Here is a 23229-nt window from a genome sequence, read left to right as displayed (position 1 = left end):
CGAAAACTAAGCAGTAAAATTCCCAGATTAATCTTACTCATTTTCTTTCCCACCCCTTTTCTTTTTTTTTTTTTTTTTTTTTTCCTCCCGGTATAGGAACAGAAATATTATCAAAAAACCATCCCTCACAGTGATTTCAATACTTTATGCAGTACTGGGAAAAGATATATAAACCTGAAAAAAAATGCTGGAGGCAAGAAACAAAGCAGCTTTGGAAGACAGTTGTTATTCATGGGCAGGTTGTGTAGCAGCGGCAATGCGCTTCATTCTCTGCAAGACAAAAGGTTTAAATAGTCCTTTCTCAAAATATATCACCAGTATAAAAGTCAAGATGTTGGATCTAATTCAGTTTTCATTCATTCTATCCCAGTTGAAACAACTTTTGGAAATTTAGTGTGAGAACGGTTTCCAAAAATAGGTATGAAGTTAAAGGATTGATGATGGAGAAGACAGCATCCATGGGAAAAAGGTCAGGTGGCCACAGTGCTCTCCCGTCTCTTCTGTGCTTCAGAAAACTTTGTCTGGTTTTCGCAGAGTTTTGAGGGAAAATGGAATTCTCTTGAATTATTCATTATGTTTTCTTTGGGTCACCTTTCCCTATATATTATGCCAGCAAAATAAACAAGTACAAGGAACTATAGCTTTGATTTTAGTATGGATATGTGTGAAATACACAGAGTCAGGAGTGCTATGATAACCATATGTACTGCTGTGTGTATGTCACACAGACAGATGACCATGAACAGGAAAACGCAATCAATCATGCTGGTGATTTCTTCCAAGCGCTCTGCCTCTCATGTGCCTACACCAGAAAACCATTGATGTGCACACATGTGTAAACAAAAGATGGCATACTTCTATTGCTTTTGTGGTGTTTTTTTTTTTTTTTTCTAATCAATCTGTAACACAAGGGATAATGCTTGCTTCTCATTGTTTTAAGTGGCAATAATCCACTTGCTAAGTGGAAAAACTACAAGACGAAAGGTTTTAATTTAAAATCCCAACACAGAAAAGAGATTATTGTTGGAAAAAAAAAAAACACAAAACAAAACAAAACAAACACATGATCAAAAAAAGACATGATCAAAAAATTGTGATATCCAATTATTATAAGAAAAAGCATTTTTTAAAGAAATAATTTGCTTGACAAAACAAGAGGCTAATAACAGTGGTCTTAACTCAGGTGTAATTTAGGCACAGCTTGTGTAAACTTCCCTGAAGAACTTTGCCAGGGTGTCCACCTGTGTCACTCCTTGCTAATTCAGGTGGCTACACCACATGGCTTGTGACGTGGAGCTCCAGGTGAAGTCACCAACTCACCCTCTGTAGTGGTTTAGCTTAAGATCCTGAAAAAAATTACCTGCCTAAGGAAACGCACAAATTCTAACAAACAGGACTAATCATGTATCTGAATGGTTCCAAGACAGGGATCTGCTTCAGCTGTCTCAAACTTACTTCCTGATGCATCAATCACCCACATGATGGTCCAAGTAAGCTGCGTTAAACAAAAGCCATTGACGTATACCCTACAACCACTGCTAGAATACAATGGTCTTGAACCTAGTTTACTTGGCAAGCTACAGAAATTACTTGTTTTTCAGGCACTGTGAATACACTGTTTCTGGATCTGAGAGGCCATTCAGTTTGTTGGCACAACAGGATGGGAACTGTGGAGATCTGGGAGCACCAGTGGAGCGATGGTTACACAGATGTCCTAAGCAGGGCTGCTAAGTGGTTTAAATGAAACCAACATTGTGCCACATGAGAGATCAAACCATTACTTGTGACAATTCTCTTCCATCAGGGAAATAAGTGAAATTCTTTCCAGAGACCTCGAAGGAAAAGAAATCAGTGGGTCCCCTTGTAAGGCCTCCTTCCTTAATTTTGTTACTGGTTTCTGCGGTGGCTGGGCCTAGCTCTCTGGAGCAGTGCTTTGTTTCCCACATGCTAAGTTGCACTGACACAGGACAGGGCAGAGGGACCTTTGAGCAGCTCCACTGTTATTAAATGGCAGTGAAATTCCTTTAGTGGTCATGGGGTTAAGCAGTCAGTCAAAGTTAGGCTCTTTCTTGCTCAGGAGGGATCATCGAGCTGCAGCAAGCAACCTGTGGGTATAAGGCTGAGGTGTACAGGCATGGCAGCATTAGCAAGGTCAGTGGAGAAATGCATTTACCTACGGGTTGTGCACAGTTCTGTGCCCTGGGGGTATCTCACTGTGAGCTCTGTCCACCTCTGGCCCATCCCTGTGCACGCCAAGCAGCACTGTAACAGGGCCACAGCAGGAACATCTTGACTGATGCATGCAAGTACCATGCAAGTACCTCTCCTCAATTAAGCCTTCTTTCTTGCTCGTTTAGCTAGGTTTTCACAAATACACAATTACTTAAAAAACGAGTGGGCTTTGGGTGTAAAAAGGTAGAGTGCTGACTCTTTACCGTCTGGTGGCTCCTTAACTACAACCATACAGCACAGCACAAGTCCTCCGAGCGAAGTGACTAATACGCTGCAGAGAGATCCCGAGCTGGTAGGAAGTAATATTAGCCTTCTGCTGTCTTCACTACTTAACGTGATACGTAAATGAGTAACACATGATACGATTTGAAACCCTTGCTGTCTGTAGGAAACATAACCCAGGGTTAGTGCTTCGGAGGAGATGGTTTTCCTAATGAATATGTTCTTTGTTTGAGAGTGGCAGTGAAGTCCCAGTTTTCTTCTAGCATCTTGTGCAACACGTCCAATGCAACACTTGTTCCAGGGGATGGCAAATACTCGAAGTTTGAATGGGATCGGCTCCGTTAGCCTGAGTTTGTACTGCCACACCCTGACATCCACACTGCAAGGAGCCCTAACCCCTTCCTCGGCTGCTGGAAATGAGCTTTTCAGTGTGTCTCAAGCCAGTAAGAAAGCCCTGAGTCTGTTCATTTGTACTAACGCTAGAATTAGCATAGCAGATGTTTGAAAGCAAATTTAAAGCAGAAATTTCAAACAGAGGCATCACGAGTTAGGTTTCCCTATTAGATGGAGGTACGTAGGCAAGGGTGCTTTTTATCCCTGCTCAGTGTTTCTCAGCTCCTGTGGATTTCTGTGAAGACTGGGAAACTGTCAGCATCTTTGCAAATCAGACCAGCAGTAAAGTACCGAGCAGAGGACGATACTTGATAGACATCAAGTTACCAAACTGCTTTATTTATGCTTTCTGCTCTGTGTCATCTCAGTGGAGTAAAAGCTACTGAACATTCAAGTAGCAAAGCTAGGAGGTTCTTACCACATCTTCCTGCTGACTCCCTGTTTGAATTTTTCATATACTAGCTGTCCATGTGCACAGTCTTCACATGCTTCTTTTCTGTGAGGCGTTTGGGGAGTGGCTTTTCTTATCAAACCTGGCAGAAGGAAGAGAGAAATGCCAAAAGACATAACACAGCTTCCTGTAGTGTCTACCTTGAGGAGGATAAACTCAATTTCATCCTGAATGAGCAAATTTTAAACAATTTTCAAATTTTCTGGTAGTTTTCTCCAGCAACTTAATCCTTAAAGTCATACTCAGGTAGTTGAGAGACAGAAACATACCACATATCCTGGGGGACCAGTCAAAATAGCAGATTTCTAATGATAAAATATTTCAGCAAGCTATTTCTATGAGAGCTTCAGAGCAAGAATTCTTTGTAAGGATATTTTTGTAACTCAATTAAAAATAAATAAAAGAAAACTGTAGACTGTGGAAAGAGGATTGTTGTTTGTATTTTATATATGAAAACTTAATTTCAAATTCATTTCAATCAGGTGTACTCCTGGGAAGTGTAATAACGATAATAGCACACACACATATATGTGCAATAGTAATAATAGCACATCCATGGATTCTCACGTGTGTTTCAATGTGCTGTGAAAACATCTGCTAGTACTCATCAAACTCCTTTGTGGTTGGTTGTCCCCATTTTACAGGTTGAAGAAATTAGACAAGCAGGTTAAAGGACTTGCCCAAGACCACACAGGGAATCAGATGACAGAGTACGTATTAGAATCATAATTTCCTGGCTCTACTTCCAATTACTTTGTGCCAAGGAAAAGGCTACTTTTTCTAATGTAACACCTTGATTATTTGACTTTCTCTCTCTCTCACCCTGCACCATCTCACCTAAAATATAGCCGAACAAAATTTTTCTCCTTTAATGCACACTTTTGTATTTAATCTGTGGTGCCAAACAGATCAAATAAATTCAGTCACCACTCCAGAAAGAGCAAGGAGAGTTTATTTAGCTGATGTGATGGCATAGGTAGATTATAAAAACTTTCCAGATTTTTGGCAGGGAGGCGACCTCCTAAGCCTTGAATAAACTTGCCTGTGTGGATCGGGCAGGTCTGCACCGCCTCCCAGGTAGGACAGGTGCAAAGCTGACAAAACCAGCACACTGAAACTACAGTACCTCACTGTGGATGTCATCCAAAACACACACCTCGATTCCTCATTTTTCTTTTCCTGCAGCTCTCCAGCTGAGCATGTCTCCATATCTCCATATCTGATTTTGGTGAAAGTAAAACGTTGCGATGGAAGAAGAAAAAATTCTCAATGCCCTCCGCAGATAAATCTCCAAAGATTTCTTTAGAGTATTTCTTTACGGTCCCCCTTTGTGCTGAGGAAAATTTTTCCCCTCATATTTTAAAGGCTATATTACATCATGTTCTTTAAGGGTTGGAGGGATTTGATGCTAATGAATCTTCAAGATCATTGTTATCTTTTTTTTTTTTTTTTTTTAATTACTTTTACCACAGGGAATTCAACTCACGTGACCAGAAACATTTGTAGATTCATTCCTGATCGTAATGGTGCAATCCATTTACCCTAATGAAAACAGCTCAACTGATTAGAGGAACACCTCTGAGGAGGCTGCAGAGATGACGTCTCTTGCACTGGATTAACCACATTGTACAATTACAGCAGGATCTGGAAAGCTTTCATTGAGTTATCTGTAGGTTAAACACATTAGCCTATTCTTAAGCTGCCTTAAACTCTCGTTACTGCTTTTCATCCAAATTACGAGCAGCCTTGACACAGCTTAGTGGTGAACATGGCACTCCTCCTTCTCATCTGCCTCTGCAGTTGTTCTCACATGAAAATGGGTTTCAGATAATGCAGAACTCTTTATTACTACGTTATTTTTGACTATGAAGGAAAACTGCATCCCTTCTATTAAATACAGATATATAGTATTGGTGTTGTGGTTTTTTTCTTTACATTTTGTTTTGTTTTAAACTAAACTTCCCAGCAATTTCTTACTTAAAAATAGATTACCGTCTTTTTAAAGTGTCACAAATACAGTGTAATATCAGATCACAAACACTGCAGGAACTTTTGCGTTGTTCTGTGGTGCTGAATAAAAATGGTGATTGAAAGTTACCACATAAGCTTAAGACAATTTTTCTGTGACCTGATGTGATGTTCCCGTGATGACAGCATGGTGTCCTTTGTCTGTGCTTGGTCCTGTGAGGCACTGCTTGGTGTGGCTATATGTGCTAGGACTTTCTCCCCCCCACATACCCAAAATCATCTGGGCACTTGGTCGGTGCCCACAAATGCACATGAAAACCAACAGCTGCTGCTCCCTCGAGTTAACTGGAGTTAAACTCAAGAACAGCTGTAGCAGCAGCAGAGTACACTAAAATGGAAGGGAGTATTTCCAACAGCCAACTCTCTCCAGGCTCTCTCTGTGGTCAATAGAGAGATGGATAGGGGAAAAGAGAGCCACATTGCCTTTCAGAGGAGGCAGCTGGGTGATGTCTGGACAAGCAGCCTCTGCAGACTGGTTTTGGAGCCAGAGATCACCCTGGAGTGAGGGTGATCCTCCTGAGGGCATGGGCTCCATGGACTGAGGTTGGTCACTGCTGCATGCAGACCAGCAAAGAAACTGCACATAAGTAACACACTGTAAGAAAAATGTGTATAATGGAGTGGATTAGCTTGGCAATACATGTTCAGCAGTGGAGAATTTCAGATTTTTATCTAAGTAAACAAATGTTTACTTATCTTCCGTGGTACCAGGTGGTAAGATGTCTCTTGCTCTTCTGCTGCCGTATCATAATCCCCTATACAAATATCAAATGAATGCAGATCAAGCTGTTTTGGTTTCTAATCATGTTTTTTAAGAGAAGTTGCTGGGCATAATGGTCTGTTTATAGAATACTTTCATATTTTATACTTGCCAGAGGTGTACACAGGCAGCAGCAGGGGTATAGTTTGTCTAGATGCCAACTTTTCACAAAAGAAAAGCTTCATAAATCACTTCCCTGAACTGTCAGCGCTGTTAGCAACTCCCTCCGGCTTTGTACAGCCGAGGGGGTTATGTTGAGCACAGTACTCCTCTGCAGCCAGAGGAGCCCTGCGTTCGTTTATTTTTCTTTCCTAATTACCTATAGTGAGGGAAATCTGGTCCAAGCTGAGGAACCTTTTTAAAGCACATCAGATGATCAAAAAGCTGCAAAGGGCCTCTTCAGTGCCTAACAACTAATTGTGCACAGTAGTCTGCATCTCTGCTAGAGCTGGCTTGGCATCACTTGCTCCTTCCTTAGCATCTCGGTAATGAGTGTGCCTTGCTGATTTAAAAAAAAAAAAAAGAAAAAGAAAAGTGTTTTTGAAAAAGAAACAGGGTGGGTGTCTGGACCCAAAGCCATATAGCTAATGCAGATGTATAGACAATGCACACAAAAGCTTCCCGGTGTCGGATGGGAAGAACGTGGGCCATAAATTCTCTGTCCTTAATGTGTAGCCACACAGATGGTTTTGATTACAGCAGATGTTGTGTGAAAATTAGCTTCAGCTTGTGGCTAAGTGGAGGAACATTTGTAGAAAAAGGTTCAGGAGGTGAAGGCTATTTTTAAGACTCCTGTACTTAAAACAAAATCTTTGTCTGTGGCATAGCTGACTCAAGGTGCAGATTGCACTCACAGAGAGGTAAGGAAAACATTTAGCTTTGCACAGCTGCCTTGCGGTGGGTTACTTGTAGATGTGGCATTTCCCAGAGCTTCTGCTTAGTGTTTTCATCTGCTTCAACCCATGGTTGTGCCACTCATCATGTGGCATGAAGAGTAAATGCTGCTGAATATATAAGGGCAAGGAGATGAACTGGAGCAAGAATGCTTGCCTTATCTTACATGCTGCTATTCGTTCCTGCACTGGTGTGCAAATGAAAGATGGTGTCAACTGGTCCTGTCTCCCAACACTCGTGGAGAAAGCCAGGAGAAGGTTCCTCCTGCAGGCACAGACAGGGGTGGCATCTGCACCCAGCTGATGACTGCATGCTAGATCTCCCCAGACCTATGAGGCCTGATTTAGGTGCACAAAGGTACTTGCATGCTCCAGGTGGCATCTGAGGGAGCTGGAGCCACCAAGAGCTCCACACACAGCTCTCCGAGGAGAAAGGGCAGGCACAGCGGTCCCCTCTCAGCAAAACATCTTTCAGCAGCTTTTTGAGTTCCCATATAGACTGATGCTCAGCACACATCTCTAGCTGTTGAAGGGAAGCCTGTTGAGCAGAGCGAAAAGCATTTCACAAGAGCTTTATCCACGCAGCATAGCCAGACTTCCATAAAACAGCCCAAAAAAACAGAAGTGGGGAGTTGCTATTTCATTCTTCAGAGAGCATCTTTTTGCAGACATCAAAGTTTAATTCTGCCTTATTTTACTCATTTCTACTTTCCCCAGGATCTTCTCCAGGATATGCAGACAGAGCTAGCTTCCATTTAAGATTTGGTATATATATGCAGATTTATACGGATTTATTTTCTGCTTTTTGAAACTCCCCGGTTAGCCAGTTCAAATTCACTGCACTTGAACATTTGCTTTCAATAAGAAAAAATGTTGATTAAATCAATGTCCTGGCCAAATCTAGTAAGTTTTTTCTGGCAATACCTTTAATGAGTCCCATTTATTAATTTTTTCCCCCTACCTTACTTGTGTAACAAATTTCCAGATATTAATGTCAAGAAAGGCAATATTTGGCCTGTCATATGAGAAAAGTAAAAACAAACCAGCACACTTCCTTTTGTAGTTCTGGACCTCATGCTCTCTTAATACCTATGAAAGGATCATTTTGTAAAGTATAAATTTGGAGCTAAGTGTTAAAGCATGCTGGTTTATATACGATTATGCACAAGCATGTATGTTCTTATATATACACATGCATATTGTAATGTGTACATTGTAATCAAGAGACCACTGACCCATGCAGTCTTTTTATTTTTGGCAAATCCTTTCTCACTCTTTTTTTTTTTTTCTCTCTCAGGGGACTGTTCTTTAATGCAATTATGCTAAATTGACGTTCTCCTTGTGGTGTTTAAAAAAAGAGTCATCATTTTTTGTGCTTTCATATAGTATGAGTCTGTATTTTTTGGCTTCAAATTAAAATGACTTTTGATTGTGTTTCTAAAATATTATGGCTAGATAAATTAATTATACCAGAAAATCCAGAAGAAGCAAACAATTAAAATAATAATAAACAAAAGCTGCCAGCTCAGTCCAGGCTCACGCATTACACTTTACAATTTTATTACTTCAAGTGGATGTGTAATTAAAGGGAGGTGGGCGAAGAGGACGCTGCTTATGGAAATACCCTTGAAGGTCAGTCAGGCACGGGTGTTGTTGGGACACGTGCAATTCCTTGGGAAGGCCAGGGCAGGGGAGATCTTGCCCTGCCAGGGGGAAGTGCCTAGTTTCAGCACCTCTGCTGGGCTCATGCAGGACGTGGGACGCCTTGGCACCGTGGCAGCATGAAGAGTGGCTCACGTTTTGCCACCTGAGCTCCGCCAGGACCACCCGCCGTGCCGAGAGCTGGAGGTCCGGTTTCTACCACGGCTCTGTCCTCAGCTTCCCAGGTACAGCCAACAGTGGTGTCAATTAGTTCCACTTCTGGTTCTCTTTCTGTTATATTTGCCTCCGTTAATGGAAACCGGCTATCAATTTATTTCTCGTTCTGTGGGCCACCAGCTGGTAACGATAGGATTCTTGTTTACTGCTGACCTTGGCTGGATGTGAAGGAGTGACTTAGACGTAAACGGTTCCATCTCCCATTCCCAGACCCTTGAGCCATTATTTCCTTCTGCCCTACCAAGCAACGCACTGTTTTTAATAAAATATATTGCCATTGCTTTGAATACTTATATGCTCGAGCCGTTTAAAAAATCTATTCGCAGTAGTCTGGTTAGGCAAAAATAGCCCAAAGACAGCACCCACTGCCAACGTTTTCTTTGGTAACTGCTACCGAAATTCCCCGTTTCATTCTATGGCTGAACTGCAAGATAGTTATTGCTTATTAATTGTAAGCGTGGTGCCATTAAGACTGCCAAGTAACAGTATAGCCAATATAACTCCTACTCACTTTATAAAGACAAACATTAAAGTCATCACTCACTTTGTGGCAAAAATGGGAAAAATGCAGGAGCATACCAGATGAACCTCAGACGTTGTGCCCTCCAGCACTTGCCCCGAAATGCAGCTTTGTTGTAAATGCGGTCAGCTGCCACATCTACCCGCTCACTGTGGATCCTGCAACGGAGGCAGCGGCCGCACATACATCTGAAGATACACGCAAAGCCATATCAGGGCCATCTTCTGTTGTGGACCAGACTGTAACAGTGTCATCGGTCACTCTGACCATTTTTTATCATGTTTTTCTTGAAATTTCCCCACTCTGTGGGAAATGGACATTTAGAGAACTTATTGCAATTGCAGATGAAACCAAATGTTGCACTGGAATTTCCTGCAGGACACAAAGTCCAGTTTTCAAGAGGCTCCAGGCAGTATGCAACACTACATGGTACTTAAAGGGGAACAGGCATGTTTCCTCAGGAACTCTTTTCCAGGGTATGGTAGCTGGACTATGGGGCCCTGGCAGATGGTAGCTCATCATTACGATGCCGGTTTGCAAAAACAGAGTAAACTGGAATATTTCCCCCACCCCACCCACAGATTTCCTGGAGAAGGATGGGGACTCTGTAGTGATTTACTGAGATTAGTTTTGTATTTAATAGGTGGGGAGACCAATTCAGATGTTTCAGGTGCTCTTCTGCGCAGCACACAGCACAACCTTTCTAGCAGGATGGTTAACAGACTGTTTAGCGGAATGCAGTGCAGAAACATATCCCAGTGCCTGCTCTGCCTTGGAAAAATGATTCTGCCTAGAAATAGGGCCTCAGGCTGGGGTTCAGGGCACTGAGACGAACCTTTCCTTTATCTGCATGCATTTTCACACATCCAACTTACCCAATCATTTTTCAGCCTAAAACGTTTTCTGCTCTATACCATATTAATTAAACGAAACACTTTTTTTTCCTCATTTATCTCATTATAAACTTTCACAAAATGACCGCCAGTGAATTGCAACTCATACGTTGTTTGTTCTTTGGCACATACTTCCTTTAAGTTTCAGCAAAACCTCCGTACGTACATTACCAGTATACCCACAGGCATGAATCACCACTAATACTTGCTCAGGGGAAGGAGTTTATGGGGTCCCAGCTGTACAGGGCTTGATGTGAAGACGCAAGGTCTTGTTTTTGTGGAGCCACCTGCAAATTTCCCAACCCAAAGGGCCGCCTTTGCTCATCAAGGCAATAAAATACACTCTTGTTCTTGCTGATGTGAGGAGTTTTGGGAATTGCAGTCCCAATGACCTAATGGGCTGTGGTAGAGAGAGAACAATGCTATCATTGGCATCCCCTGCAGTGAGTGCGGTGAGAGTGTGTCTGCTGACTCCACGTGAGCCAGGCATTGGAACAAGCCCCTGGGACAGGAGATCTTCCTCATGCAGAAGATCTTCCTTTCTGAACAGAAAGGGTGGTTAGGCATTGGAATGGACTGCCCAGGGACGTGGTGGAGTCACCATCCCTGCTGTTATTTAAGAGATGTGTCGATGTGGCACTTAGGGACATGGTGTAGAGGTGGACTTGGTAGTGCTAGGTTGAAGGTTGGGCTAATATTAAGGGTCTTTTCCAACTTAAATTATTCTGTGAGTCTACAATTCAAATAGATAAAGCTCAATATTTTACCTGACAGTGCTTGAGCTGAAAATGAATCCAGAGCATCTACCCCTAAAATGTGGAGATGTGGGGTTGGAGATGCGTGGTTGAAGTGGTGCAGCTGGTTCCTCCAAATCCCCTAGGAGGAGGCATGGAGAGCTGGAAGCGGTCACTTCCATCCTTCTGCTCTTCTCTTCCCTTGGCACTGAGCTGCGCTATAATGCTTCTCTGCTAGCACAAAAGGCTGTAAAAAAAGTCTCTAAAAAGGGCAACTGAGAAATTCCCTGGACTTGGGGGACACTGATGTCTAAATGCCAGCGTTAGCCCAACAGGAACCCTGTGCACATAAATGGCTCCTCAGTAGACTGGTGCAGTGGGCTGCTTTGCTTGGACAGGCAAGGATCTGTGTTATACCACTGGTAAAATGGGATCCACAGTTGGTTTTTAAAACACATTTAATAACATGCTACATGATGAGAAAGTAACAGTTATGTGAAATATTCAGCTTGCCAGTACTAAATGAATACTTCCACTAGGCTTTAATAACGTTCTATGGGACAATAACACCACAGCTGCCTTTTCAAAGTGTTGATAAAAAAAAATAAAAAAATAAAAGGCAAGCAAAGACCATAAATTGTCATTGACCCGCATTAAGTGTTGCTGTTCTAGAAGCAGCCCATGGGCTTGCTCCTCCTTTTCTGCAGCCCACTGATGGGCTGAAATTCAGAAATTTCCTTCCAACCACCTACAAGCCCCAAAACAGGGGAAACACTGGTGCGGCCAAGCACTGGCTCCACAAGCTCACCACGTACATGCCAAAGGAGCCTCAGAGGGAAAATAAGCGGCTTGCACAGAAAATGGTCCAGTTGCAATTATTCTGCTGCACTGGATGGAGAAATCTGGGACGCTTTGTAGCAGACAGTCTCTCTGGGGCAGGGCTGCTCCTCCTGGGGACAAGCCTACAAAGCTCCCTTGTGCCCTAAGTGCTTGAGCAGGGATACAGCAGCATCTGCTGACACAGGCCACCTCTCCAGAGGCATCGACTTCAGTTAGTTTTGAAAGGTTCTTCAGCACAAGCATAAGGCTTTTTAAAATATGGGCCATGTATAAATATTTGTATGGAACTGTGCAAGGGGTATAATAAAAGCCTTTTTTTCAGTGGGTATCTGAAAATGAATCTGAAGTTCATGTAGTTTGCAAGCCCCATCCATGTTAAATATTTTTGACCTTTTTTCTGTGTACAAAGACTCCTTCTAAGATGGGCTATTAAAAATAAGAGAGACTAGTGACACAAACATGCTATTTTAAAAGACAAATCCTGATTAAATAAGTGGAAGAAAATTCTGAATCCGGCTCCCTAAGCAAAGGAAAGTGGTGATGTACTCACAGTATAGTTTGTGCTGCTATTGCCATATCCAAAATAGAAGGTTCCTCTTCATCAAATCCATTAAAGCTGGGCCCATTTGCTTAATGAATCTTGTCTGCTGCCTAGGTAAGAAAAAGCAGATGGGAAGAGCTCTTGAGGAAGCACTCAATGGAGCTCAGCAGGGACTAATAAAATTTCTACAGAGGTGGCAGTGTTTGTGGGGAGACAGAAAACTAAATTTTAGAAAAATACATCCTTGCAAATTTTGTCTCAGTTGTATCCTTAGGTCATCAAGGCCAAAGCAATCTTAGGGGGCTTAGCTGTAAAGCGTTACATATACTCATGAAGCATCCAAGTATAAAATTACATAAAATGACTTCAAAGACACACGTTAAATTTGTTCTCCATTTTGGATTAATGTGTATAAAACCTTTGCACTTCAGTCTTTATCCCATCCTGTGGCTCTCTTCCAGACATGGAGAGAGGGGGGAGAGGGAAGATGAAGTGGACATCACTGGAGGATGTTCTCTTGTAGTCAGCCTCATCCTTAAAGGAGAGAGGTACCTTCAAGGACTCCAGTGGAGAAATGTGGTTTATGAACCTCCATGAGGATTTGGTTTGTTTAACGTGCTAGCATGATGTTGAAATAATTAGAGGATTCTGCAAGAATTTTCCTGGTGTGAGATGTCAACAAAATTGATCTTATTTTGAGCATTCCACTGTTATCATTTTCCACTGTGGATGATGAGAAACTCTTGTGAAATTATCTGCTGCTCAAGAGAGCTTCTCTTTCACAATCCTTTCATCAAACAAAACAAAATATTTGGACTCTGACTTTTTTTTTCTTTTTTTTCTTTTTCTTTTTCCACAAGGCATCTCTGGCGTACGAAAGTGTGCTGGTTGTGACACCAGCCCCACTGCTCCCCCAGGGACTCAGCCTCCTAACTCCAGATTATGGCAGACACCTCTGAATGGCATTACCATTCTGAGAAGTGCAGTGAGACTGCTCTTCACCCCTACTGTGAGGTGGCAGTTATATTTCAAAAGCACTTTGGTGTGCCTCTCCCTCACAAGAAAAGCATAACTCAGAAGTGACAGAAGGGATGTTGCAGAGAAGTTGTTCATCGCTCATTAACGTCTCAGCTGTGGTGGGTGCAATGATAGTGAGAAATGCCAGCTGTTGTGGGGTTTAATGGTAGTTCTTCCATGGACAGTTAATTGTACTAAGTCATATCATAAGCGTTTTCTGACAAGCAACTCTTTATCACAAAGCTAAGACTTTTAAGTGAATGTTTAAGTCACTTCATAACCATTTTCAGGATGATACCAAAAAGTGGAATATGCATCTGGAAATGTTATTCTTGCACATTAAAACTCTACAGAGTGTGCGGTTAACGTACAAACCCCAACAAAGATGCATTCAGGTTAAGGACTCGTCCAAGAGTCACTGAAGTCAGATATGCAGTGCTTGGGGATATGTTGGGAAATTATATTTACATTCACTGACTGTCACTAATTTCTAAAATGTGCTGTCCTCTTTTTTCCCTTGTGGTCACAACATTTCAGAAACAAGTGTGAAACAACAGATAATTACATTTTGCCACTAAAAGACTAAAATTCTGTCTTAGCAATCATGGCTAATCAGAATTTTGGCCTGGAAGGCTGGAGAGGATGGGAGATAAACACTCGCAGAGACATTCATTTCTGAGCATGAGAAGGGACAGACCCTGAGGCTAGTGGAAATGCTTCGAGTCACACGGGGAATGTTATTTGGATCCCATCGCACACCTCACTTCTCTCTGTGCAGTGGGACTATAGGTGACAACAGTGATTGGTGTGGGTTGGAGGCTTGTGAAAGTCTCCCACCTTTACCTGCATTGCCACGTGGGGAGGAGGAGGTTCACACCTGGACAGGGTACACAAATTGAGGGTGCAGCAGCAGAGCTGTAGGTGGAGGCTTGCTTGCAAACTGCTGCGGCTGGAGAAGATGCAGGATCTGTCTGTGCTGATGGTGGCCCCACAAAGGTTTTCTTGCACTTTCACTCATGAGGCATCCATCACTGTGACCTGAGACAGCAACGGAAGTCCCAGTCTGAGGAATCATGGGTTGCTTCCTCTTTGCTGGCCGATCTGGAGACCTCCCGGACTGCCTAGAGGCAGGCTGGTGTTTGGAGTAGCAAGAAGAAGAGAAGAATGAGTCACATCTGTCAGTCAGTAATAACAGACAAAGTGCTTTTATCCACGATTTGTTCAAGAATTGCAGTGAAAGTATAGACAAATAACTGACTTCTAATAACTAAATGCTACAAGCTAAAATAAAATACAAATTTGAAGGGGTGATTTGCACTTAATTTCCCTGCAAGTAACATGCTATATAACATTGCTTGAAGGCCTTGTATATGACTGAATTTTATTCTAACTGTAATATGTAAGGCACGATTTAGTGCCTGGCTTACAAGAACTAATAAGCATCTAAAGAAAGCTATCTTAAAATGTCAATATGAGCCTGGCTGAACAGAAATTACTTGTCTGTAGCCATCTGTTACGCACTAGAGTTAAACAGACACAAGTGCTTTTTCCTGGAAGCCATCTGCACAAATATTGATTGAGTAATTTCATAAAATTTCGATTTAGTAATTTACCAGTTGACGAGGTGATAGTGCATAGCATAGGTCTGAGTTCCCTGGCATTTCTACTGCAGCTAAAACAACATTGATGTGCATTTCTTTTGCCATTAGCATTATTGCAAAAGGAGACACTGGAATGAAATCCAACATAACCTATTGAGAGAGTCTGTAAAATATTTTCCTATTAACATCAGAATAAAAAAATAATGTGGTATTCCAGAAAATTGAATGGCACTTACATTCCATAATCTTCATCAGATCAGCCTGCATGGGGTTTTGTTTTTCCTTTGCCTGGTTTGAGGCTATATTTATATTAATTCCATCCAGTTCTATTTTAATTAGCTTAAAATCCTAGGGACTCGAGGTCATCACTGTGTTTAAAAGACTGGGTTTCAGCAGCCTTCATCAGTGGCTTTTTCATCCCCAAAATATTTAAGAGTGGCGAGCTTCTTTTCATTTTCCCTCCCTCTAGACACTGACCCTGCCATGGTGATGAATGCCTTGGTGACCCCCAGTGATCAGAGGGCTGCCCACAGCAAACCACTGCTGGGGTTTCCTGCCAGAGCAGCTGCAGAGCTTGCACCCACAACATTTTCCAGTTTAATCCCTTAGAGCCTCAAAGGAGCACCACCTCTCCAGGGGAGTATTGGAGATATTTTTTGTTCCACCCTCTTGTCACTGGTTCTTGCCTGAATCCCATGAGACCGGAGTGATTAGAAAATGGATTTCAACGAAGAGTAGAAGACATTTAGGGCTCCATAACATCACACCCCATTAGACACCAAGACAGATGCTGAGGCAGGCACAGAGAGGCAGCATTCCCCCCTCCACCAAGAGCCAGAGTTCAACAGAAATGGTCCCATCCACGCTGCTGCTCCTGCACTTCAGCATCTCCCCATCCTCTCGCTGCATTTTGGAAAGATATAGTTCTCACCCATGGTTGCATGGTGTACTTGAAACCCAGCTAGACACCTGCAAACCTTCCCTAGGTATTGGCACCCCGAGACTTCTTTGGCTCAGTCTGTAGTGTTAGGAGATGGGGATATGTCAGCCTCGCAGCTGCAGTGAGAAAGCAGGGGTTTGCTTTGCAGCACTGCTTGCCTGGTCAGAGTGCTTGGGGTCTGAAGTCCTGAATACTGACCAAAAAAAACCCACGTGAAATCTTCAGGAACAAAATTTCAGAGAGGTATGAAACCCCAAGCAGAGGAGGCAGAGGGGAGGCCTGTAAAAGCTCACTGCCCAGAGGGGTGGGATCAACTCCCTTCTCTGTGGGACACAAAAGAGCAGGCTGTCACTTCAGCAGCAGTGACTTAGGCTATTCACTAAGGAAAGTATTTTAACAGAAAGGGTAAAGAGTCATGCAATAAACTGCTCAGGAAACTTTTTTAGGCCCCAGTGCCAGAGAGTTTAGAGGAAAGCCAGGTGAACAAAAACACATCAGTTACAGGTGATCCTGCCTGGGATGGGGAAAGGGCCTCCAGAGGCCTTTTCCAGCCCTCCTCCCAGAGGATTTTCATTGCTGTATGTAACCCCACTGTGTCTGAGCCTGCAACCCATCTTGCACAGCAATAGAAACACACATTATTTTGTCACCATTAGACCTCTGCACGAGGGACGTGCTCTCTGCCAAGCCATCAGAGATGGACACGGCCTCTGGCTTGTGAAATATCCATGAATGCATATGTTTATCTATGTAGTTTGGTTGTAAGACAGTCTTCCAGCTTAAAGCTCCCAAATGGTTCACAAAGGAAACCTCTTAAAGTATAAAGTGGAAAAAAAAATAATCTGCATTCACATGCTATGACTCTTAGACTCTCAGCTGGAATAGCACTGATTTTTTAGATTGTAAGGTATAAAGTTTATTATGCTTATGCCACACTGTGACTTTGTTTAATAGGAAATAAAATGATGTGAGGAATAAAGTGGGGGGAAAAAACACCAAAAGATAAATTCGAGTGAAGGCTTGGGAAAACACTGTCATTTTGTGAATTACTCCAGTGGCATGCTCAGAGCAGAATCCTAGCTGACTGTGAGAAACAGAATCTGCTCTTTATACACACACCAGAGGAAGCTGAAATCTGACCTCTGCTCAGACCTATTTCACTATTTGCCTTCTTTTGGAATTTCAGATTAGCCAAATGTTATCTGTTGAACAATGCTCCTGTGTCAGCCCCCAGACCTGGGGACCTGAATGGAGCTTCTCAGAATAGGGAAGAATGAGGAGCTTATTTTGAGGAGAAGTGAGCTGTTCTGAGGACAAACATCCACCCAAATTGAATTAGCTCTTAACCTAGACATAGAACCGCACAGTTCTTAGCTGAAATGCAATCCTGGAGTCATTAGCGATCACATTCATTTCCCGCAAACCCTTCCTGATGCTGCAGAACATTTTCTCAGAATGAACTTGGAGCTCCAGGGGTTCAGCAGCAGCACCAGGAATAGGAGGTTTGGGGAGGAAACCTGAACTCCTGGGGTCTGAGTCCCAGGGAGCACATGAGGACGTGGTATAATTAACCATAATATGAAGCAGAAACCCAGCTGCCCAGAGCGAAACCTTCCGGGTCCTCCTTATCCCAGGAGCCCCATGCAGGGCCCAAAGGCAGCTTTTCCAAACTTGTAGAGCCCTTCTTCTAGGACCAGAGTCCCATTTCCACTTACAATTAGAGCATTACACTGTTCTTCAGGAGAACTATTTTAATCCCTGTGTCTTGGTTCAGTGATGCTCTAAATTTATATCGCTAACAACTGTATTTCTATACACTGAAAAATAAAACGATAAACATCTGAGGTCCACCACACCATGAGAAGGTAAATGCTCAGCTACACTGCTTGACTAAAATATTTCACATAATGCATTTTCACTAAATATTTGTAAATGGAAACATACGACTGCTATTTTTTGGGGGGTTAGTAGGTGTAGTGAAACGTTCCATTAACCTACCTTTGCAGGTTTCTTTTCAGGAAATCTGTCTAGATGATTGCATTAAAAAGGCTTTCTCTTTAGTTAAAGTTACAAGAGAAAAAAAAAAAACACAATTACATGTATCATCATAAAAAAATTAATAGATATCAAAACCAGCCCATTTTGTGGTAATAACCTCAAAATGTGATCCAAATGACACTAATCAAGCAATACTGAGTCTTGATTAAATTACGTATTCAGTCCATATCATATGCCTAATATTAGCGAAGAGCAAGCACGGAGAAAGGACAGTGTCTTATTTCCAAGAAGACAAATAAAAAACACAGATGACAAGGATACGAATTTTGTTCTCATCTTTCATCTTTTGTGACATCGCACCCTTGAAACACACAGAGTTACCACCAGAAGAGCCAGACCATCAGGATTTCCAGCCAAACACAGGGCGCTTGGGAGTACATAAAATCAGAGGGTAGTGTAAAATTTGTGCAGTTATCCTGGAGACAGACCAAGATCAGGAAGGCAACCAGGACCCTCAACAGCCTTTGGTCAATTGTAACCAGCACTGATGGCACAACCTGAGAGGTGGTCTGCTGGCAGTGGAAGTGGAACTGAGACATGTTCTCATTTCACCCGAACGGTTAAATGCCAGCAGTCGCTTACCTAGCTGTTACAGAGTCACAGACTGTTTACAGTTGATATGGACCTCTGGGTCCATCTGGCCCAACCCCAGCAGGGCCATCCAGAGCAGGGTGCCCAAGACATGTCTAGGTGGCTTCTGAAGGTCTCCAAGGAGGACACTCCACAGCCTCTCTGGGCAGCCTGCGCCAGGGCTCCAGTTACTGAGTGAGCAGCTTAAGGTGCATTTTCCAGCAATCCAAGGTGAACCTGATTTCACAAGAAATAGTGTTTTGGAAAAGCATGTAAACAATAGGACTCAAAATCTGTGGCATTTTGCTGATGGCTTGTCCTGTTTAGCATGCGGAAACGTCAGGTTTGGGACCATGTACTCGGCTGTGCATTTCCAGACCCTGGTAGATGTTCACAGCCCTTGAAGGACATGCAATAATAAACCATGGTGAGCACTGCTCCGAGATGTTGGTTTTCTCCAAGCTCACCCTTCCCCGCTTCCTCTCCAGTGAGAAGGATATTTTTGGATGCCAGAGTGCTCAAGAGGAAGATCACTGACTTACACAACCACTCCAGCAGGGCTTACAAAGCCTTACTCCCACTTGTATTAATGCAGCTGTGGTCCCTCCACGTCAAAGCCTCCTTCAGCACCCTGTGATTCTTCTGTGTCCTGTGGAGACCCCCACCAGCCGCCCATGCTTCCAGTGCCCCTCCAGAAGAGCTCACCTGGTACTCCAGGGACATGTCTGCTGGTCCGTGGTGCAGCCGTGTGTTCGTCCCTTTCATCCAGTAATAAGTACTTGCTTGTCACAGAGGAGTCCACCTCTGATCAGAGGGGTTTTTTTGCATGCAAGGAACATTGAATCAACAAAGCAGTAGCTAAAGGCAACTCTCTAATAACTACCATAACTGCCTTTTAACAGGCCTCAAGTCACCAGGGAACGTGGGCTAATTTGCTGTAATTCATTTAATATGTTTAGTCTGAGCAACATAATTTCAGCCCGGTAGATGTCTGAGAAATCCCTCATCAGCGTTAACTGGGAGTGGGATAGGGCAGCCCTGAGGTGCCCTGGCTGGGGGCTGCGATGCTTTGCTGGCTTCCCCTGCTGTGGGGCAGCGCTGGGGGACCCGTGGATGGCTGTGCCCCAGGCCCCTTCCTCACCTGCACTGAAAGTCAGTGGCAACTTCCAGGCAAGCAGGCCAGATCGCTGGAGGTCTTACAGACCCTATAGGGGGTCCGTGCAAGCCATGCACTGATGTGCACACGAGTGCTTGCTGCTTGTCATCTCCCTCTGCACATAGTGGATGCTGGCTTCACGTGCTGCTGTCGCTGCTTCTGGGCAGCCAGGAGGATCTGGACCCCAGGAGTGGGGAATTTCCTTCTGCAGAGACAGATGAGTTAAGACAGATACAAGATACCGTATCCCTGTCTAATTTATTTTGAAGTATGTACATTCCTGAACAAGGATATTAGATGGCAAAAGCAATGAGTGCTTAATAGCTCACAGATGATGCACACACACACTTCTCGGACCTCAACAGACAGCTGTAGCCCAGTCCCCAGCTTATGCCCCTCACTCTTTCCTCTCCTCAAACATTGCTCCAAGTGTGTAAAGATGCTAAATCTTACAGCCATTCCACTCTCCCCATGGCCTTGGCAACTTTGCAACATGAAATGAAACCCATCTGAAGTATGAAGCATCAGCAAAGCTTTTTTTTTTTATTTATTTTTCCTAATTCTAAGGCTCAGATGTCTGTTGACAGCAGATGGTCAAGTTATAAGGCATCAGTTGTCTCTATCAGTTAAATGAACATACTTCTGGGTGGGATCAAAAATTAACTATTACTACTTTTGTAGCTATTACTTTGGGTACATCACATAGAGCCAGACCTTATTCTTTGTGCCTCAGACATACAAAATTGCAAGCAAAGAGAGCCCAATCCCAGAGTTTTACCTGCACAGGATTTACAGAACCAGGGAGGTTTTGAAACATTTCTATCATCTTATAAAGCAACCCAAGGCCTGATTTGATAAGTATTTACATTGGTTTGACATGTGCTTACCTCCGCTGAATTCAGTGATGCCCTTTCATTAATTCCAGCCTTGCTGGGAGAGCTCAGCACAGCCCATAGGTCTGCAGGCACACATGTAAATCTGACAGGCAGTATGTAAGCATGCCAAGGCTTTTCACAACAGCAATCACGAAGTCTACAAGCAATCAGGACCCCATTCAAACACACAGTGCCGATGGTTAGCTCGCTTACAGATGCCTGGTAACATCGAACAGAGCACTACAGCTGCCTCCTCAAGAGTGGTCGCAATGCATGGCTACAATCCTTCCTTGGACGTCCACCCAGCATAGAGGAATCCACTCTTCCCGTTCTCCAGAAGACCCAGTAGGTTTCCCACAGCTCCCAGGTGTATGACTTTGGTGTTAAGGAACATACTCAAGCCTCTCCTCAGCTCTATTCGTGACTTCTGGGAGACCAACTCTGCTAACACAAAGAAACAACCTTTCCCTCTCAACATGCTGGGAGGGAAATCACTTATAATGATCACTTGAATTATGCCTCATATAGCATGCAACCCTTATTCTTGGTCTGCAAAAGTGGTAGACCAATAATACCTCTAGAAAATAAAACCATCCAAAACCTCAAAACTAGGTCCTACTGACACTCATCAGGCTGACGGGGTTGTGCATTAAAAACAAACAAACCAACCAACCCACAACCACTGAAAGTTGCAGTGAGATACAAAGAGAATTGTAAAATAGCGTCTCCAGACAGCTGTACTTCATGTCACCCCCCACTACAGCAATTAACCTACCTTTTTTTTTAAAAAAAAAAAAAAGAAAAAAGAAAAAAAAGCTGTGTCACATGAGGTGTAAACAGTTTTAAACCCTTCAGCAATGCCTCCAGAAGGGCCAGTTTGCCCTCCCCTTTCAGCACCCCTTTCAAGCTTTGGATTTGATTCTTGAAAAACATCTCCACTCCTGGCATCCTTTGCTGCCAGCAGAACTCCAAGAGAACTCCAGGGGAAATCCAAATTTCAGCCACAAGTATGCCCTATTTTTTCCTCTCTTCTTTTTCTTCTCCCTCTTCTGTCAGAGTACCTTCTGAGAGGACACCTGGAGTATTTTCACAGCAGACATTTCAAAAGTTTGAAAAATCAGCCGTTTTGCTCAGAGCGTTCAATGGTTAGTGGGGAAAGGGTCTGTTCAGCAACATTTTGTAGTAGCTGATTTTATTCTGAGCCTGGATATAATTAGTTTTATAGGAAGAATATACATGGTTCACACGCTTTCAGCATCTTTGTAAGCCTCATTCGTAGCCTATAAAGAAATAAAAATCTCACAAGAAGTCTCTGTGCACTTTTCCATCAAGAACCAGAGATCAATACTTCCATTTCCATCCCGATTTCTACCAAAAATATGTTTTGAAAGGGTGAGATTTGCCATCCTTAGTGAGCAAAAAATTAAGCTATTAAAAAGATATCTACCACTCTTTGCTTCAGAAAAAGTAGGCAAGGCATGAAATATTTTTCCGTGGTCATTCTTTTGATTCAGAATTCACTCTGGACATGAACTGTATGTGAGAAGTGCACACCAATTAATACAGAGACCGTGGGCTGTGTTTTCAGCCAGTCTCCACCACTGCCACCTGAAAACTGCTTCTGGGTGCAAAGCTCACAGACCCAAATGCACAAGTCTGGGAAGGATGCTTCAGAAAGCCAGAAAGCGAGCAAATGGGGGTCTGCAGGCAGAGGTTTTCTGGGTCAAAGCATAAAACAGTGTGGCTGGAAATTTGACCAGGAAAAAGCAGTATCATCACCAACCTTGAAATACAATAGTAAGAGTCTGACACTGTTGTGCAGCACACTTTTATAAAATTCTTCATTTTGTGACTATCTGGTGGGCTGAAGAGAAACGTGGGGATTCTGACTGTGGTTTCCGTTCATTTAGTAAGTGCCTTTGCTCAGGTAATGTCTAGGGCTGGATCATTTTGTATGTCCTCGAGAATGGATGGAACTTACTTGTTGCCAGTAATAATAAATGGGTGGGTTTGGTAGCTCATAAAAATACAGTCAAGCCTGGAGAGGAATGGTGAAGCAGCCTGACAAATCTTCTGAATAGCAAAACGAACATCAGCTCAAGTACTGGGGAAGTGGCTGCGCCGGATGCTAAAAATGCTGACTTTCTCTTTCATTTGACAGTGACATACAACCAAGAAGTTTTCCTGAGACAGCAAAAAAAATAAAGGTAATTTTAGGCAGAATATTAAGAAAAATGTCCTAACAGTGAGGTCTATAAGCCTGTGGAATATCCACCCCAGGGAAACGGTAGTGGGAAGCCTAATTTCTTGAATCACTTAAAACTGGATTGGACAATGCACTGGAAAATATGCTGTGAATGAAGAGCTGTCTTCCACTGGCAGATCTCTGATTCCTGTAGTTCCTTGAAAAGGCACCAGCAATGTCCTTTTGGAATTGATGGATTGCTGTGGTTTGGGTGCCAAGACTTCACAATGCCAGACCAGTCGCATCCTAGGGTGACTGTGAATGGAGGTGGGCCACATTCAGTATGGGTCCAGAGCATGTATGCATGGCACTCACCCTGCTGAGATCAGCCCTGCACCCAGGAGCTTTACTAACAGACGGGGTGCAGGGTTCATCAGCCTCA

General features: G+C 43.1%; 1 protein-coding gene and 1 long non-coding RNA gene across 10 annotated transcripts in view; one reads left to right on the top strand and one right to left on the bottom strand.

Annotated features, from left to right (window-relative positions):
* The window catches only part of LOC310899686 (uncharacterized protein), a 140768-nt gene that overhangs the window by 94147 nt on the left and 23392 nt on the right, over positions 1–23229 (top strand). For 2 of the 4 annotated variants that reach the window (XR_014584486.1, XR_014584487.1), the window contains exons 5-6: positions 3943–4008; positions 4771–4909. The exons of 1 other annotated variant lie outside the window; for it this stretch is intronic. The gene's annotated coding sequence lies outside the window, so the exon portion shown is untranslated. Of the gene's footprint in view, positions 1–3942; positions 4010–4770; positions 4910–23229 lie in introns of those variants that run through there. One more of the 4 variants, XR_014584489.1, reaches the window with a different exon arrangement.
* The window catches only part of LOC310899687, a 34323-nt gene continuing 11150 nt past the window's right edge, over positions 57–23229 (bottom strand). Inside the window, exons 5-9 of one of the 6 annotated variants that reach the window (XR_014584514.1) lie at positions 18584–21043; positions 17942–17966; positions 14246–14534; positions 9437–12495; positions 57–9094 (exon numbers count right to left, since the gene is read on the bottom strand). This is a non-coding gene — a long non-coding RNA (uncharacterized lncRNA). Of the gene's footprint in view, positions 12496–14245; positions 14535–17941; positions 17967–18583; positions 21044–23229 lie in introns of all 6 variants that reach the window. The other 5 variants (XR_014584515.1, XR_014584516.1, XR_014584513.1 and 2 more) reach the window with 5 other exon arrangements.

The sequence above is a fragment of the Anser anser genome, assembly GCF_964211835.1.
Source record: "Anser anser genome assembly, chromosome: 4".
NCBI classification, from domain to species: Eukaryota; Metazoa; Chordata; class Aves; order Anseriformes; family Anatidae; genus Anser; species Anser anser.
The sequence above is the reverse complement of the archived record's forward strand: the minus strand, read 5'-3'. Positions and strand labels throughout refer to the sequence as shown.